Source organism: Aythya ferina (assembly GCF_964211825.1).
Source record: "Aythya ferina genome assembly, chromosome: 5".
Lineage (NCBI taxonomy): Eukaryota > Metazoa > Chordata > Aves > Anseriformes > Anatidae > Aythya > Aythya ferina.
Genome location: NC_140301.1, coordinates 65,406,812 through 65,425,437, shown reverse-complemented (window position 1 = coordinate 65,425,437; position 18,626 = coordinate 65,406,812). Strand labels below are relative to the sequence as shown.

The window sequence follows — 18,626 nt, the reverse complement described above, 5'->3', positions numbered from 1 at the left end:
GGACTATGTGCACTCAGATTTATTCCACTCATTTTTCTTCCCCTTTTCATTGGCACAGTCTCCAAGGACGCCTGGCTTTCTTCTCACAGACTCGCGTCCGTTTCAGTGTAAGGCATCTTTTCCCTCCGCTGCTCTAATCCAAATTCAAATTATCCAGATAAAACAATAGCGAGGTAAGAGAGAACTGTCTGAGTTAAAGTCACCATCTTTCTGTAACTAATTTAGCAGACAGCTGTACCACATCAGAGGAGGAGGTTTAGATGCTAACCAGGTCAGGCACATCACGGTCAAGTGAGCGCCCCCGGAATCACTAAAGAAACTTAAGGAAGAATCTACTAGAAGAAAGCTGTCTCCTCTTACCACCACCTATTTAAAAGATAGTGTAGTACAGGCAGTTCTACGTGCATAAAACCACATACACACAGTATACCTGACCCAAGTAAATTCCCTCTGAGAAGTCCACCATTAAGCAAAAGAGGTGTATTGTGGTGACATACAGCTGCCGTGTAATGATCCTGAAGGGATGAATCGCCCTATGTATTCCAAGGTACTCCTGTGGTTCGTTTGTTTTTTTTTTCAAGTACGTTCCCGCTAAGAAAAGAGTTCAGAATTGTTTATAACGAGTTCGTTCCAAGTGTCACTTTCTCACTTAACGTAGTAATAAAGATACGCTGCTGCTTTTGGATTTTATTTCCTTCTTGAATCTCACTGGTGTAATTCCAATGGTCAAACAACCTCTTCCAGAAAGACCAGCCCACTGCTTCACAGGAGAAGGAAAAGATGTCTCACACACGCTGGCTAGTACTAAAAAGAGTAATAGGAAGAGAAGTTCAGGCCATCAATGTAAGTATGTTTCCCTGCCTCTTCTGCTGGCTGGTCAAGTGGAATCCTCAGGACAGCCCCAGTACCTTGTGAAGAGCTTCTTAACGCCAGCACAACTTCAACCTGTCTTTTAAAAGAAAGCTGTTAAAGGAGCAGGAGACTGTTTTTAAATGAGAACAACCGAAAATAAAATTATCTGAAGAGCCACTTACTACTGGCATATTACCGTTTAAAAGGAAAATATTAATTACGTGCAGGTGCTCCAGTCTTCGTTGCATTTTCTGTGATTCACAACATTACCTTTGAACAAAAGAGTAAGAGGAACGGAAGGGAGGATATTAACTCGGGTAACCAAGGATTTGGTAAGCTGGAACTTGGTGTCTTTAACACTTTAGCCTTGGAGCAAAAATGTACACCCTGTACAGGCTGAGCTGACTGATGAGGCAGGTGCTCCAGGGTACGTGCTACCGGGAGGTAAGTAACAAACACATTCCGCAGCTATTACCAGAAGTGGGGTTTCAGGATATGCAGACTGGTTTCACAAAAAATATTAGCGGTCTGTTGGTGACAGACAATTTGAGGAATTCAGCGCTGCCCATTACAGACTCCTCAGATCAGCACTTAACGAGAATTAATAAAACGGTTTATTTTTTTTTTTTTTATATATATATATATATATATATACACACACACATATACACACACACACACACACACACACACACACCTATGTTCAAAAAAATGCATACAGTTAAAATATCAAATTAGTGATCCGGTAACAACACTGTTCAAAACCAATCTCTTTTGTATGAACATTAAAATAAATGCACACTTTTAAAAGCATTTCTTTTTAGTGCTTCCAAAGCACAGCGTGTGCCAAGGCAAGGCCACCTGAAGAATCTCCGTCCTCCTCACGGGATGAAAGAGAACTGAAGTCAGGGACCTGGGAAGCCTCAGGTGCGCTTTCATAATGTCTGCAGATAAAAACAGAAGAGAGTCTGAGGTAGATTGTTTAGTAACCACCAAGTGGTAACAGTCACAGGGCTGTCTTTAGCTTTCATTAACACAACAGCAGTTTCTTTACTCTCGATCTACGCTGAATCTCAAGTTTAAAGGCATGGCTAGCAGTTCTCGGGAACAAGGCCCTCGTCTCTGTGCTGGCAACATGCAATATTACCAGTGCAGGTGTTTCTGGGAGTTTTGTTTGGTTGGTTGGTTTTTTATTGGGGGGGGGGGGGGGGGGGGACACAACAGATGGGATCTCTCCACAATGCAGACACTGTGTGCATTTGACAGTGCCCCATTTTAGTGCGATCCACTGCCTATTGCACGTAAAACGGCTAATGACAGTATTCAAGTGAGTAAATTCTCACCACCTGCAGGAGGGGCAGCAATGGTTATTTTTTTCAGCCTGTTGAGCAAAGAGCACCCTCCACAGGAAAAAAGCCACACCTTTCATAGCACGTCCTTAAGGTTACAGCCCAGCTTCTGCCGATAGAGGTTCGTAAAGTTAAAGCTCTGCTGCTTCTTCTCGGACTCTGACAGTAAGATCACTTGACCGCCAGGATGGCGAGGGCAACAGCTACGTCCTCTTCCACTCTTCTGCGGCACAGCAAACTCATTCCCGGTCCGTATTCCTCTGGCTGGTACACTATTATCTACCGTTCACCTGATTAACTCTGTTGGGTAGGCTGTTGAACTCTAGCTCCTCTAGCGTTCTCTCTAAGTGCTGTATTAAGACACGATTTTTAAACCTAGGGAAGTAATTTCATTTCTTCTTCCAAAAACAGCAGTTAAATAACTCAGTATTATTTGGCCACGACAAACAGTATTAGCGGAGGCTCTCTGTTTCCAGCATGGAAGAGCTTCCCTCATTTCTGACATCAGAATGGCAAATTTAATTTGATACAGCCATCTTTCCCCAACCCACGCAAATTCTGGGTCTTTCTTCCATAACCACCCGTATCTTTCTATTTCACACTTCAGCTCTAGGTAACGACCATTTACTTCAGAAAATACAACGGCAGTTTGACCGCTGAAACTGTAATAATTTAGGTATGTCAAAACAAAACACTTGTTTTGGAAAAGACTGAGATTTGCTATCATGAACAACGTTAGCGTTTAACTCCGAATCATTCGTATCTATACAAACCTTGCTCCTTCCCTTATAGCAAATTCAATGAAATACTTCTGAGTTTCCATCCGTCCTTGTACGTACCTCCTCAAGAAGAGAGAAGATTTTTTTCACGATCTTAAAGAAGAGATCCAAACAGATATTAGAAACAGATCTTGTAAATGCATTTTCAGTAAATCTCAACAGCCAAAGGAAAAACAACAAAGCCTAGAGTTTCCCATTTCTGCATACAGTAATGCACGTAAGAAAAAAAAAGCCAGCATACCAATAATTTGAAGTGATATCGATTAGCTGATATTCAAATGTAACGCTGAATTTTGTTCTCTTAAAAGAGCAGTATCTAGAAACACCTGCCCTTGGAAAATGCAGACTAGGTTTAATCAGCAGAGAAGCCTTGTATCTCCACGAACACGCTGCCATGATCAGCAGTTAATAGAAACAAAGGGATACCGAGCCATGTTTCAACCTAGAGCTGTCATTTTTGAAAGCAGAGGTTTAAGATAACTACTCTTTACAAGATGACCGATCTATGTGGAGCATGAGCACGATTGTCTCGTATAAAGTTTAACAAAAAAAAAAAAAAAAGTAGCGCAAAAGAATGAACCGGACACCTTAGATGTGAAACAACAGTATTTTTTCATTGGTTTCTGTGCTTTCTTCTCTGAACCAACTATGAAAACACGAATGGTGCTGTGACTAAGCCTGCTTAAGAGTGCTGCAGTAAGGACGGTGAGGATATAAAGTTGGACTGTGAATACATGTACTTACTTTCTTGTTCTTCCACTACTTGTACACGAGTAATCAAAAATCATTCCAAATCTGAGGGTTTATTTTCAAAATAGATCCTCATTTCAAGAAAAAGTCTTCTGTACCCCTAGCCTATTTTTAATACACTAATAAAGAACTTACTTCTTCCACGTTTGCAAACCTCTTTCACCACTCTGATTTTAATACCAGCATCGCTTCCCTCCAACATTGTAGGTGTTATTTTAAATCAATTTGGCACAGATTCAGAAGTAGACTCCATCACTCGTTTTTGGTCATCTCCAGCCACGCTGTAATTTAGAGGCCCTCGAACAAGTGCATTGGTACCAGGTTTACGATCCAAGCCATCTTTGCATCATTTAAGCAATTGAACTCATCATGTAGAGAGTCTAAGTCACCAGGTGACATTTCATCCTCTCCCTTAACAGCTGGAACCGAAGAAGCCATTTGCACAGACAAGCCATCAATTTGCTCTTCCAGCAACTGACAGTTTTCTGCTTTCTTCTCTCCATTACCATCTTGGACAGTACTGATACCAGTGTCTGAAAATTAAGAAGGAGCTTAGTAGTGCATATAACTGCAGGATCAAAAAACACAGAAGGACATTATTCTGCATCCCTTCTTGTTGAAAGTACTGTGGAGAGAGTTACTCAGCACTGTCAGATCACTTCAGTAGTTTTATTCACCCTTTGACGCAACCACAGGAATACCTCCTTTTGGGCTGCAACCGTCTCATACGACTGTCGTGAAGTTATTTGCTGTATTCCCGTTTCAGTGACTAAAGCAAACTAAAGTTTCCCCTCCTTCCCCCAGTTCCAGCAAATTTTTCTTTCGACTCTGCTGCAACAGGTGGGTAAATTACTATTTGTGAGAAATTTAAATTTATTTTTTTTTTTTTAACACACTTTCCTTCCCCACTTCTCCCTTCCCCACTATAGAATACACAAATGAGAATTAAAAGCTGAAATGAAATCCTTGCTACCGCCAAACCATCGTGGTGAAAGGTTTCAGCACTTTTTAGAAACAGTTCCAAATTATTGCTCATTCAGGACTTCGTTACCTATAGCAACAGCCTGTTTGTCTAAGCCGACCAAAGAAATTCAGTCCCAATTAACTCTAAAACTTACGTGTCCTTTTGAATTAACACAGAAAGCACGGAGACCTTTTTTTTTTTTTCCCTGCACACTATGTCCATTTATGACCACACAAGTTCCTGTACTACAACAACTCCAACACACCTTTATTTGTTGGCATGCCTTTGAGGTTCAGATATGGTGACGGAGATCCAGCAGCACAGGGTGGCCCTTTCCCACCAACATGGTTTGTCACAACAGTGACTGTGGCCGTCGCAATAGCGGCGACGTGCTACGCCTTCTCTCTTTAGTGATGCTGGAGTATTGGGCTCTCCAGGACGCTTGATCTTATTCTGAGGCCCAGCAACAAATTTATCTGCTTCATCTATCATCGTACCCTGAAAAGACTTTTTTTTTTTTTTTTTAATATAAGTAAAAAACAATTGCTTCGTCAATTCACTACCAGAGTATTTGCCTCCGTGTTACAATTCAGTTACTTTTCAAATAATGATACAGCAGATAGCAAGACTTCTCCTACCTTCTCATCCTGTTTGAACAGACTGCCAAGTGTATGAAGAAGCCTTTTTGGTTGATCTGGATCAATCTCCCGAAGGGGTGAAGGCATCATTTTCAACTACTCCTGATGATTTCCCCTTTGAGCAACAGGAACGCCGTGAAGGCAGTCTGCAGCAGAACAAGGTATCTAAATTTAGTCTACCTTAAGACTAAGGAAATACAAGCCTCGCATGCTTCCATTTCCAGCGTTAGCATTTAAGATCTAGAAATCACTATTTCCTCCCTCTACAAAACAAAGGAAAAGCAAAAGGCAAATAAAGCCCCTCTTTCCTTTCACCATCACTATAAGAACATCTACTGCATCCTGTTGCACAGGAAAGCTCACCCATGAAACTGAATTTTCAAATTCCAAACACGCACAACATGTTTTGTGACAGAAGGCAGAAATTTCATTCTTCTCCTTCGGAATCTAGGGAAGAACGACTGACCCAAGAAACGATGCAAAGTCTACTTCCTCTCCCACACCGAGGACAGAAACACTACTTAGGTGAATTAAATAGCTGTACCAGAATATTAATAAATAATTGTGTCCATTTACCTTCATCCTGCCCCACGATATCCCTGTGTGTTTTCAGAAGATTGGTTCTCATTCCGGTTAGCTGATCTAGAAGACTGTGACAAGACATATCATATGCATTTCTGAATGCCCGTGGCTTCAAATCCTAGTTTTATAATAAAACAAGTAACTTTCAGTTAACCCGCGAGTTCTCACGCACAAAGAAATTGCTCTGTGGGCTGTACTACCGTTAACTACTAAAAAACAAAACAAAACAAAAAAAATTCCAAAACAACTTCAGACATTCTGAACGTATTCTGAAACAACTTTCTTTCCATCTCTCCGGAAAGAGCTTTCCTCCTATCTGTGACAAAGGAAAAAAAAAAAAGTTGTGATCGCGGGAGTCGTTACACAAAGCCACACTCTGTGAATTCACTACTACAGTTAAGATCATTTTTAGTCAAAAATACCTCGGCAGCAATGCTATCACTGCAAACATAGCGTTGCCAAAAAAAAAAAAAAAAAGAAATTCAACTCAAGATATAGGAGAGGGCGAGCTAAAAGCACAAATAACATGACCGATGGAGGCTGCAACAACCACCTGGTAGATGGTTGTCCACAGCCCTCGGATTGCACGGTCGTCTTTCCTGACAAACGAATACTGAAAAAGAAATACTGAATACTTTTCAGAATACTGAAAAGAACAGAAAAGATACACCGTGTGTCCGCAAAAGCCTTCGGGGAGACTACTGAAAGGAAAACCAAACCAAAAAACTAGGAACAGCAAGTGGCGTATACGTCAGTTTTGTTAACAGAGCACCACTAATGTACCAGGAATTTCCACATTCTTCGCCCCTCCTCTACCTTGAAAATGTCACCCAATTCTGTCAGTGTCTTCACCATCAGCATTTATTTATTTATTTCGTTTTTCACGTGGACATCCGAGGAAAACATTGAGTACCCTGTCATCGAGGAAGAAGAGGAGAGGGGGGAAAAAAAAAAAAAAAAAAAAAAAAGAGAGATGAGGGGGGAAGAAGCACTGCCATTCCTTTCCTCGGTAATGCGAGCAAAAAGCTCAGGCGCTCAGCAACAACGTGCTTTGAAAGATAAAACACAGAAGAAACTGCACGTTATTTAGTCTCAGCTACAGAGTCACGTGTATTTGTACCTGCTCATTTATTCATCTGCCAGTGTATTTTAGTACAAACGCTACAGAACATAGAAACCGCAAGGTTACTACTACCTTTTGTGACCGACGCGATCTTTGGCAGGAACAGCTATCGAAAAAGAACCAACAAAATCCCCTTCGTCGACAGCCATCCGAACCTTTATCGTCTAACAGCAGTCCTACAAACATCCCCTGGGATGCTCAACTCCTGAAACTTTCTGTTCAACTTGAGGCAGAACAAGCCCTTACCCTGGGCACCTTCACCCAGCTCTCCACTGCTAGCAGAGTAGCACCCTGATACTGTCCAGGACGCGCTGCAGCAGCCTACTCGCTTACGCGTATTTACTGCAGCCTGGTTCGAGACGCGCACAGAGGGACCCACGAAAAATCCACCCTTTCCTTCAGAGAAGTAAATACATACGTACATACGGACGACACGGTAAGGAAGAAAAGCTGAACACACAGCATGCGGTCCTTTACCGTGGGGCAGATCCAGCATCAGCACAAGGAGCTTTGGGGCACGTGAGCGATCATCTACACCGGCCATCGCGACAAGCCAAACTCACGCACACGAGCCTCGACCTAAAAACACAGAACACATTAAGTTCCTTTATAGCTTATGGAAGTAACAACCAGCATCTTAGATGCAGTTGGATAGTTGGATTGCATCAGCTTAGGGACTGCCTCCTTCAAAACGCACAGGGGGGTGGGGAAACCAGTCTTGGAAACCTGTTGCCTAACAGGAAGGAGACTGTTGTCTTCTCCTCCATAGGTGACGTTCTTCCAAGCATCGTCCTGCTCCTGGATTTTACCAGCCGCGACGGGATGGTCCTACCGGCGTGAGTCGGGAACGCTTCCCACGGGGTTTCTGTGACACTGAAGTAAGTTTTCCGCAGGTACAAGTAACGCAGCACGAGACGGCAAGGAAGCTAAGGCACCGTCTGCAGCACAGCACGTGTGCGATATTGGGCCTGAGGGGACCAGTCAAAGCCTGCAGTAATCGCTGAACAGGTGGGCAAGCAGGGAGCCCTACGGGAAACAAAGCTCACGTTCTGCAAAGCTCTTTTCCCGTCAAGAAGACGGCCTTTTCTATTCAGCGCATTTACTGAACTTTAGGCTACTTCCCATTCGCTTTGGCAAGTTAGCCTTTGCGTAAGCCAAGAGGTTTTAAACTGCCAAGCACCACTGATGGTTCTTGTTCTCCAACAACAGGGAATTTCAATCAGGGCACTCGTTAACAGGAAAGCCTGGCTCTGTTTCACACAAATCACGTACCTAAACCACGGAGACAGGAGTCTGCAGGACGAACTCTTTAAAAGGTGAACTTAAAGAGAAGGATACTACTCATTTTTCCACAACTTCTGCAAGGACTGCGGCAAAAAAAGGCTGAACCAGGGACGTCTCTATCATCATCCCCTCTAGAATTCAGCAACTCCATACAGTTATGGGGCAAATACCACAGCTGCAGCGCAAGACAAACAAAGACCTCGAAGGTCACGTTTCTGCCTGCGTACCGAGTTCCGCTGGGAAGACCCCCCACCTCTGGAAAGACCCCCAGCCGCTCAACTCCCAAGCAACGTTGCCACGGCCAGTGCTTACGCAGAGTTTTGCTCTCTCTCGCTGCTCAGTACAGGCCCAAGGCCTCCTTTATTGCACACAGTTCAAGCAAAACTCTTGGGACATAACCAAGAGACAGACAGACAGACAGACAGAAATTGCCTCTCACGTCTGTCCTCACTGACCGCAACCAGCGTCCTGGAAAGCCCCGCAAGCACCGGTCTATTCCTAGGACAACTCCGAAAGCTGAGGCGGGACAAAGTTTAGCCTCTCGTACCAAAGACTGAGCAACAGACAGAGCCTGACAGGCCAGTTCATTCTAGGTCTAAGAGGCTACTACGACTCGGCAGGCACTACGTGCCTTCCTTCCCTTTGCGCTTCCCAGCGCCGAGCAGCTCGCGCTTCCGCAAATTCAACGAAGCCTTGGAGCCGGGGCTGCAGGAAGCTTACGAGCACGCCTTGATTCCACCCCGAGGTCGCTGCGACTTACCTGGGCAGTCGGGACGGACGGGCTGCTCTCTCTCCTGAGAACCCTGCGACCGCAGCACGCCAGCTGCGGCTTTCCTCGCTTTACCCGGTGCGCCACCTTCGCTCGGCAACAAACCCCGCAGGGGTCCTAGCGGCGGGGAGCTGCTTCTGCCCCGGTGAACCGCAGCACAAGGAGAGAGCCGGCTGTCAGGACGCAGGGAGAGGAAAGCCTCCGGGGCGCGGCGCGGCGCAGCCCAACGATCAAGCGCAGCGAGGACCCGCGCCCGGCCTCAACACCCCCCGCCCCTCCCGGCCCGACGCTCCGAGGAGGCACCCCCGGAGGCTCTCGCTCGCCTCACCGCCGGCAACCGCGCTCGCCGCCAGCGGCAACCTGCGCCTCCCGGCGCGCACGGCCCGGCCCCGGCCCGGCCCCGGCCCGGCCGCGCAGCCCGGAGCCCACGTGGCCGCCCGGCAGCGCAGAACTACAGCTCCCAGCATGCCTCGGGACGGAGCACTCCAGCCAATCCAGAGGGGCGTCGGCCACGCGCACGCAACGGCACCTCCTCCTGCTGCCCTCTCTGCCCCCCCCCGCCGCCGCAGCCGCCCCCCTCTCCCCTGTCCCCTCTCCCCCAGCCCCCCGAAGCCGCCCCAGCTCCTCTCGTGCTCCGAGCATCTCCAGCATTTCAGGAACTGGAACCCTGGAACCGCTGACGTCTGGCACGTGTCAGAAACGTGGCAGGAGACGTACTCTGCTGTCGCAAGGCACTTGCAAAGCCGGCCCGACAGCTGAAGCAGACTCACACAGTCCACCGAGCAACTCGGGGCCCCCACTGCTGTCCACTCACCCTCATGCTTCGTTCAAGCTTCCGTGCCTACGCCCTGAGCTACAAGAAACAAAGAGAGAAGGTCACATCCACAATGGATACGCAAACAGTGCGGCACATGCAGAGGACTCAAACACAGAGACCAGAGCCAGACAAATAAAACAAACAAACAAACAAACAAACAAACTGAAGTCCACAAATGCCACAAGGCCATGAATGCATAGCAGCCCCGGCAGGGGTAATGGCAGACATACCCTTTGCAGATGAAAAAGGTGACCCTGCTCAGTCTCTTGGTAATACTGCACCAACACGGTCAAGCCTCTTGTAGCATGTCATCAAGCTGGTTTTAGTCCTCTGGAGAGTTACACAAGTGGGTTGATTCATCTAGAGATTAAAATACAGATCAAACACAGGAGCGTATCCCACCATCCCAAAAAAAAAGTGAGCCAGCAACCTCTGCTACATATCCCTCTATGAAGTGAATTCCAAGCCCTTAGAATTCCAGAAATCCATAGACTCCAGCCTGCCTAGAGAACCCGGCAACTGACTGAAGGAAAAACAAAGCACTTACCCCCAAAGAGCAGCCCAGGCAGAAGGAGCTCTCTGACGGCATACTTGGGGCTCATATACCTTTTGGTCCCACCCAGCACCCAAACCCAATCACCTGGGAAAGGGGAGGGGCAAAGCACATGAAAGTAGAAAGAGGAGGAGCAGCAGCTGTGGTTTATTTACTTATTTATAAGGCTTAGCTCAACAGCATGCAGAGGGCAGACAGGAGAACTGGGGTGTTTCTAGAAGCAACAATCCCCATGCTTTCGCTGCAGCTTTGAATATTGAAAGGACAACACAACCAAGCAAGTAACTGAAGCTTTTTCAGCTCGAATTAGCTCAAACTTTTATTTACGCAGAAAGAAAAATCTAGGAGCAGAACAGATTATACGCCAACAAAATCAATTCCGTTCCACTCGCAGCAAAAATCACTTCCTTCAGCAGGCTATCTGAGAACCAAAAGGCTATGCTGATGGGTCAAAACACACTACAGGACACTGGGGCCGGGCCCTCCGCTGCACCCACTTAAAACCCATCCCTACACTCACCAAGGTGCAACCCCAACCCGAACACAGACGCAGCATTTCAGCCTCAACACAGTTTCCAGAACTGCTGGAAAGCAAGCTTCATCCTCAGCGAGGCGTGCTCAGGCTGCACAGGAGGGGGCTTCGGGCACCTCTTTGCCTACCGAAGAAGACCGCCATCAGCACCTGCTTTGTTCCGATCCTAAAGGCTAACATCACAGCCCACGTCGCCTGGGACACCCGATAAACAGAAGAGAAAGCAGCCATACCGTTTTCAAGCCGTCCCTGCACGTGTCGCTCCTCGATGATCTGCAACCTCCTCTCAAATCCTCAACCGCTTCTGTGGAGAGCCTGCCATGGCACCTGCAAAGCAAGACCCTTCGCAGTCACCTCGTGCTACTTGGCAGTTCTGCTCCAATCCAGCTCACAAACAGCCCGCCCTTCCCGTGCTGCTCTTCAGAGTGCAGCTTGGCCCCTCTGAGCCTGTGCGACACACCTGTGAAACAAAAAGAAAAGCATAGGCTGAAGCAGCATCCAAAGCCACAGCACAGCTGGGACAGTTACTCTCATCTGCTCCCTAACCTCTGCTCCCTCACCTGCCCTCGAGGCAGATGCTTCCATCTGCTCTCTTAGGCCAGCTACAACACCCCTGAAATATCAACAGGATTTTTACTGTACTTTGTGCAGTTAAGTAACTGCAGTGACAACTGCACCCCTAAAGTACCTGCTACATCTGTTCATCGCTCACCTTGCCAAAAGCAGCTCCGGTCAAGTCCCGCGTTGTACACTGTGTTTCAGCTTTAACAAATGAAAACGGTCACAAGATAATCATTCAGCTGCCAGCATTAGCACCCATCCCTCAACAACACAAAGGGACCCCGTTTACAATATTATCATTTCAAAACAGCAGCCCCCATACCTCAGCACACCTCAGAAGTAGACCAAGCCAGTCACCGAGCTGCCTACGGAGCGCTGAACAGTTCCGGAAGGAGCTCTTTCCTGTGACAGGTTCCTCCAAAGGTTTACGCTCTACTGGGGACAGGAGAGAAATAAAAATAAAAGTTTCAAAAACCCCTTATCTGTAAGCTTTCAAGATTCCACAGACCTCCTCCTCAAGCACACCGTTCAAGCACTATGCGAGCAGCTGCTCACAAGCAGCTCAACTCTTCCCCCCCACACGCACATCTGACAAACACCACAGAGATGACTGTGCCTGCTGCCCTTCAGTACGTGCCCAGAGGCAGACCAGATGTCTTCGCCAACACAGTCCGGACAATGTATTAGCACACCCATGCACTGCCACGTTAGCTGTCATCACTAACTGCCAGGCAGGACAGCTCCAGACCAAACACATACACACACAGCCACGCCACAAACACTACAAACAAAACACACAACACAAGGCGCAAGAACAAGTGACCCCCGGAGGGAAGCCCTATGGCAACAGCAAGTCACAACAGGTGCTCTGCACCAGACCCAAGGAGAGACTCAAATGTCACGACACGCGACTGGAAGACACTGCCAGAACTGGGGTGATGGAGGTCTAAAAAGCCTTCCTTCAAGACAAGAGACCAGAAGGATGGGGACTGAAAACCCCATATGATTCAAAGATCGAAGCCGAAATTCCTTTAAGCGGTATATTCTTTATTGCAGCGCTGGATGCACGGGGGGATCTCTCCACCTATCGTGCATACCCAAAGCAGAAAGCAGTCTTGAATTTATACAATCAATCTATCAATATTCTACCGGCGCCTATACATATTCATTGCCTACCCCCGCCTTCCCTCGCTTCTCATGCTAATTAGCCTTTTGGCACCTTGCGCCTGAGTAGAGCCTCCCAAGAACTGTGGGCAGGGGCCTTTGGGACGTGGGCAGGGGTCTTTGGGAGGAAGACCCCGAGTCTTCCTCACATTGTACTTTTCACCTTTGGTCAGGAATCCGCTGAGTTGGCATGTTTCTTAATCGCAAGAGCTGGCTGTTGCTAATTCTTCCCTTTGTTGTGTCTTTATAATGAATTCCAACGTCCAGTTTTGAGATTTATAGTCCTTACATTTGTTTCTCTGTCCGTCTGCCGCTTCCTTATCGTGAGTTCCGGTGTCTTGTTTCGAGATATACAGTCCTTGTCTGGGGACTGTCCTTGCCTCCCCAATACCTCCTTAATCACATAAGACGACGCTTAGGAAATCAATTCCCAAGCAAGAGCTCCTGATGCGGCCCAGATGACTTCCACAAGAGCGAGGATGGAAACAGATGCGATCTCAAACCGAATATGATGCACGAGACCTGAAACAGAACTGCACTTCAAGCAGCGACTGCAAGACAAGAAGTGCTCGGATCAGAGCCACGATGACAAAACAAGCACTGAGGCCCTTCAGCACCGCTACCAAGTCGCCTGTCTGGTCTGTCCAGTGTAAAAAGCTAGAAGGATATCAAGACCCGAGAAGCACAGAACAGACATTGCAGAAGCAACACTACAGGACAGACGAACAGAAGGAAACTGTCCTGCCTGGCGCACGCACTCACGCTACAAAATAATCCCGCTGCTTCTATTAGCCTGGTGACCCAGCCACAAGCAGCCTGAACGTGACCCAGCCTGAACCACCCTCGCAGCGGCACCAAGTATTTTCAGCCAGCTGGCTCCACGCTGCTCTGGCTCCCAGCTCCCATTAGCCACCCCAGATATGCAGATACCAGGTGCCCCCCAACTTAGCTCTCAGGTTGCTGCATGGTAAATTCCCTCCGCCTCAAGAAATACACAGGCACTGGTCGTCATCTTAGTCAATTGCCAGGCTCATCATCAGCTGCAAAAACAGAGTACCAGCATTCACTAGCATGCCGGTCATGATGCCCACCTTCTCCACAACGCTGACTACTGCTGATGCAACATACAACTATGCTCACCTGTTCCTCTCCAAATCCAAGCTCCAACAGTGCAACCAGTATCATCCACACCACCTGGGAAAACAAAGGGATTAAATGATCGTTGCGTTCACAACACATCACCCAATGGTGTGTTTTTTTTGTTGTTGTTGTTTTTGTTATTGTTGTTTTTTGTGTGTGTGTTTCCTGTATTTATTTATTTTTTAGTCTGCTTTAGCTCAACGGCATGCAGAGTGCAGACAAGAAAACTGGGGTGTTTCTAGAAGCAACAATCCCCACGCTTTTGCTGTAGCTTTGAATATTAAAAGGACAATACGACCCAGCAAGTAACTGGAACTTTCTTACCTGGAATTAGCTCAAACTTTTCTTCACATTGAAAGAAAAATCTAGGAGCAGAACAGATTATACACCAACAAAATTGAGTCCATTTCATCCCCAGAAAAAAAATCACATGCTCTCATCCCCTCCTGTACCTCAGCCGCTTGCCTACCCCACGTGGCACACGCTTCCATCTGTTCTCTTTACCCACTTATAGCACCTCTAAAAGGCAAACTGGAATTTTACTCTATTGGCTGTAGGAAAATAACTGCAGTGACAACCGCGCCCCAAACTGAGCCAGCAGCCCCTACTAAACATCCCTCTACTAAGTGAATTCCAAGCACTTAAAATCCAGAAATCCATAGACTCCAGCCTGCCTAAACAACCCTGCAACGGACAGAAGGAAAAACAAAGCACTGTCCCCAAAAGAGCAGCCCAGGCAGAAGGAGCTCTCTGATGGCATGCCTGGGGCTCATATAGCATTTAGCCCCGCCCAGCACCCAAACCCAATCACCTGGGAAAGGGGAGGGGCAAAGCACATGAAAGTAGGAAGAGAGCAAAAGGAGCAGCTGTGTTTTGTTTTGTTTTCCTTTCCTTTCCTTTCCTTTGTTTTTTAAAATCTGTTTTATCTCAAAAACATTCAGAGAGCAGACAAGAGACCTGTGGTGTTTCTAGAAGCAAAAATCCCCTTTTGCTTTTGCTGCAGCTTTTAATGTTGAACTGATAACGGCACCAAGCAAGTAACTGAAACTTCTTCAACTGGAATTAGTTTAAACACGCTCACCGTCATCTGCAAACACAGAGAACCAGCATTCACTAGCCCTAACCCTAACCCCAACCCTCACCCTAAACTCTAACCCTAGCCCCAGCCCTAGTCCCTAAGCCCAACCCTGGTTCCCGAGAACTTCATTTCCAGGCATGCTCTGGGCGCTCAACATGGCCTCCCGGAGGTCCGGAGGCCCAGAACTACATTGCCCGGCATGCTCCGGGCACCCAACATGGCCTCCCGGAAGTTCGGAGTCCCAGAACTACATCTCCCGGCATGCTCCGGGCAGTCAACACGGCCTACCGGAAGCCTGGTGCCGGAAAACTACACCTACCAGAATTCCCTGGACAGCCAGCACGGCCAATCAGAGGCCGAGTTTTCGAGAACTACATTTAACAGCGCTCACTGTAACCCTAGCCCTTCCCGCCCTTACACAAAAAAGCCTCAAGCCCTATCCCTAAACATCCTCGAAACCCCTACGGACCTAACCCAAACTATTTACCACACTAAACCCCTGAAGTCCTATGCCTAAAACCCCTAACCCAATAAATTAAGACGCTCAAATCCCAAACCCGCAAAATTGAGATGCTCAAATCCCAAACCCCCTTCCAAAAAAGAAAAAGAAAAATCAAGAAAAAAAAAAAAATCAAACAAAACAAAAACAACGAAAGGGGTAGATCTGGTGGCATCTGCCCTGTAACCCTGCAAAAATCACGAGGGACCTAGAACAACAAAGCAAACGCACAAAATAACATTGACATCCTATCCATAAATGTGCTATAACAATTAATCACCTCCAAAGAGCTTCAAGCAATAAATGCACATACTACTAGATCGGTTTCCTCTAAAAGATCGTACCAGACCCTGACCCACCAAAAGAACCCTGCATGTAACTAACAGAAGCATCAACAAAGCACTGACCCCAAAGAGCAGCCCGGGCAGAAGGAGCTCTCTGATGCCGTGCCTGGGGCTCCTATACCATTTGGCCCCGCCCAGCACCCAAACCCAATCACCTGGGAAAGAGGAGGGGGCAAACCACAAGAAAGAGAGCAGGAGCAGCAGCAGCTGTGTTCTTTTATTTATTTATTTATTTGTTTTTTTTTGTGCCTATCCCTAGTTTACAGCATGCAGAGTGCAGACAAAAGAACTGGGGTGTTTCTAGAAGCAAAATTTACCGTATTTATGCCTCAGCTTTGAACATAGAAAGGACAATACAACCAAGAAAGTAAATGAAATATTTTCCACGGGAATTAGCTCAAACGTTAGTGTTAGGTCAGAGGTTGGACTCAATGATCTTGAGGTCTCTTCCAACCTAGAAGATCTGTGATTCTGTGTGATTTACATATGAAGAAAAATCTAGGAGCGTAGGAAATTACACAGCAAAAAAAACAACGACGTAATAAGCAACGCGCATGCACGGCCCCACGGCCGCCTGCAGTACTCGTTTTCCACCAGCAGGAGGCGGCAGAGGGCGCCCCCGGGCCCCACCGCGCATGCGCCCCCCTCGGCCGCCTGCAGTACTCGTTTTCCACCAGCAGGAGGCGGCAGAGGGCGCCCCCGGGCCTCACCGCGCATGCGCCCCCCTCGGCCGCCTGCAGTACTAGTTCTCCACCAGCAGGAGGCGGCAGAGGGCGCCCCCGGGGCCCCACCGCGCATGCGCGCCCCCCGGCCGCCTGCAATACCCGATTAAAACCAGCAGGTGGCGGCAGAGGGCGCCCGCGGGCGTCACCGCGCATGCGCGCCCCTCGGCATCCTGCAGTACCCGATTAAAACCAGCAGGTGGCGGCAGAGGGCGCCCGCGGGCGTCACCGCGCATGCGCGCCCCTCGGCCGCCTGCAGTACCCGATTAAAACCAGCAGGTGGCGGCAGAGGGCGTCCGCGGGCGTCACCGCGCATGCGCGCCCCTCGGCCGCCTGCAGTACCCGACTAAAACCAGCAGGTGGCGGCAGAGGGCGCCCGCGGGCGTCACCGCGCATGCGCGCCCCTCGGCCGCCTGCAGTACCCGATTAAAACCAGCAGGTGGCGGCAGAGGGCGTCCGCGGGCGTCACCGCGCATGCGCGCCCCTCGGCCGCCTGCAGTACCCGATTAAAACCAGCAGGTGGCGGCAGAGGGCGCCCGCGGGCGTCTCCGCGCATGCGCGCCCCCCGGCCGCCTGCAGTACTCGCTTCCCACCAGCAGGTGGCGGTAGAGGGCGCACGCGGGCGTCACCGCGCATGCGCGCCCCCCGGCCGCCTGCAGTACCCCTTTCCCACCAGCAGGTGGCGGCAGAGGGCGCCCGCGGGTGCCAACGCGCATGCGCCTCCCCCGGCCGCCTGCAGTATTCGTTTTCCACCAGCAGGTGGCGGCAGAGGGCGCCACCGGACCCCACGGCGCATGCGCGTCCCCCGGCCGCCTGCAGTACTCGCTTCCCACCAGCAGGTGGCGGCAGAGGGCGCCCCCCGGCTGCCTGCAGTACTCGTTTTCCACCAGCAGGTGGCGGCAGAGGGCGCCCGCGGGAGTCACCGCGCTATGCGCGCCCCTCGGCCGCCTGCAGTACCCGAGTAACAGCAGCAGGTGGCGGCAGAGGGCGCCCGCCGGTGCCACCGCGCATGCGCGCCCCTCGGCCGCCTGCAGTACTCGTTTTCCACCAGCAGGTGGCGGCAGAGGGCGCCCGCGGGAGGCCTTGTCGGGCGGATCACAGCTCGCCTACTGTGCCATTCGGAGCTTGTGGCTGTATTTTTTCCAACGTATTTGCTACCCACACCCTGCGGGGCAGCTTGTCTTACAAAGAATTCTCTCTGTTAATATTCTCTTTAAGGCGGGCACGAAGCATCCACTGCTCTTCTAAGCAAGCAACCTTCCTTCTGTGCTCCCTTCGGGATGCAGGACTATGTGCACTCAGATTTATTCCACTCATTTTTCTTCCCCTTTTCATTGGCACAGTCTCCAAGGACGCCTGGCTTTCTTCTCACAGACTCGCGTCCGTTTCAGTGTAAGGCATCTTTTCCCTCCGCTGCTCTAATCCAAATTCAAATTATCCAGATAAAACAATAGCGAGGTAAGAGAGAACTGTCTGAGTTAAAGTCACCATCTTTCTGTAACTAATTTAGCAGACAGCTGTACCACATCAGAGGAGGAGGTTTAGATGCTAACCAGGTCAGGCACATCACGGTCAAGTGAGCGCCCCCGGAATCACTAAAGAAACTTAAGGAAGAATCTACTAGAAGAAAGCTGTCTCCTCTTACCACCACCTATTTAAAAGATAGTGTAGTACAGGCAGTTCTACGTGCATAAAACCACATACACACAGTATACCTGACCCAAGTAAATTCCCTCTGAGAAGTCCACCATTAAGCAAAAGAGGTGTATTGTGGTGACATACAGCTGCCGTGTAATGATCCTGAAGGGATGAATCGCCCTATGTATTCCAAGGTACTCCTGTGGTTCGTTTGTTTTTTTTTTCAAGTACGTTCCCGCTAAGAAAAGAGTTCAGAATTGTTTATAACGAGTTCGTTCCAAGTGTCACTTTCTCACTTAACGTAGTAATAAAGATACGCTGCTGCTTTTGGATTTTATTTCCTTCTTGAATCTCACTGGTGTAATTCCAATGGTCAAACAACCTCTTCCAGAAAGACCAGCCCACTGCTTCACAGGAGAAGGAAAAGATGTCTCACACACGCTGGCTAGTACTAAAAAGAGTAATAGGAAGAGAAGTTCAGGCCATCA

The 18,626-nt window shown here is 48.5% G+C and overlaps 2 long non-coding RNA genes across 5 annotated transcripts; both read right to left on the bottom strand.

Annotated features, from left to right (window-relative positions):
* Positions 1-1,528: 1,528 nt before the first annotated feature.
* LOC311437908 lies at positions 1,529-9,360 on the bottom strand. Of its 4 annotated transcripts, none has more exons than XR_014693804.1 (6): positions 9,082-9,360; positions 5,909-5,982; positions 5,333-5,478; positions 3,866-4,263; positions 2,975-3,073; positions 1,529-2,551 (listed from the first exon to the last, which is right to left on the bottom strand). It is a non-coding gene; the product is annotated as an uncharacterized lncRNA (long non-coding RNA). The 4 variants fall into 4 exon arrangements; XR_014693805.1 differs by lacking the exon at positions 9,082-9,360 and adding an exon at positions 7,515-7,588; XR_014693806.1 differs by lacking the exon at positions 9,082-9,360 and adding an exon at positions 6,731-6,821.
* Positions 9,361-12,579: 3,219 nt separating this feature from the next.
* Positions 12,580-14,639, bottom strand: LOC311437906. Its single transcript, XR_014693802.1, has 3 exons — positions 14,182-14,639; positions 13,858-13,911; positions 12,580-13,757 (listed from the first exon to the last, which is right to left on the bottom strand). It is a non-coding gene; the product is annotated as an uncharacterized lncRNA (long non-coding RNA).
* Positions 14,640-18,626: the final 3,987 nt, after the last annotated feature.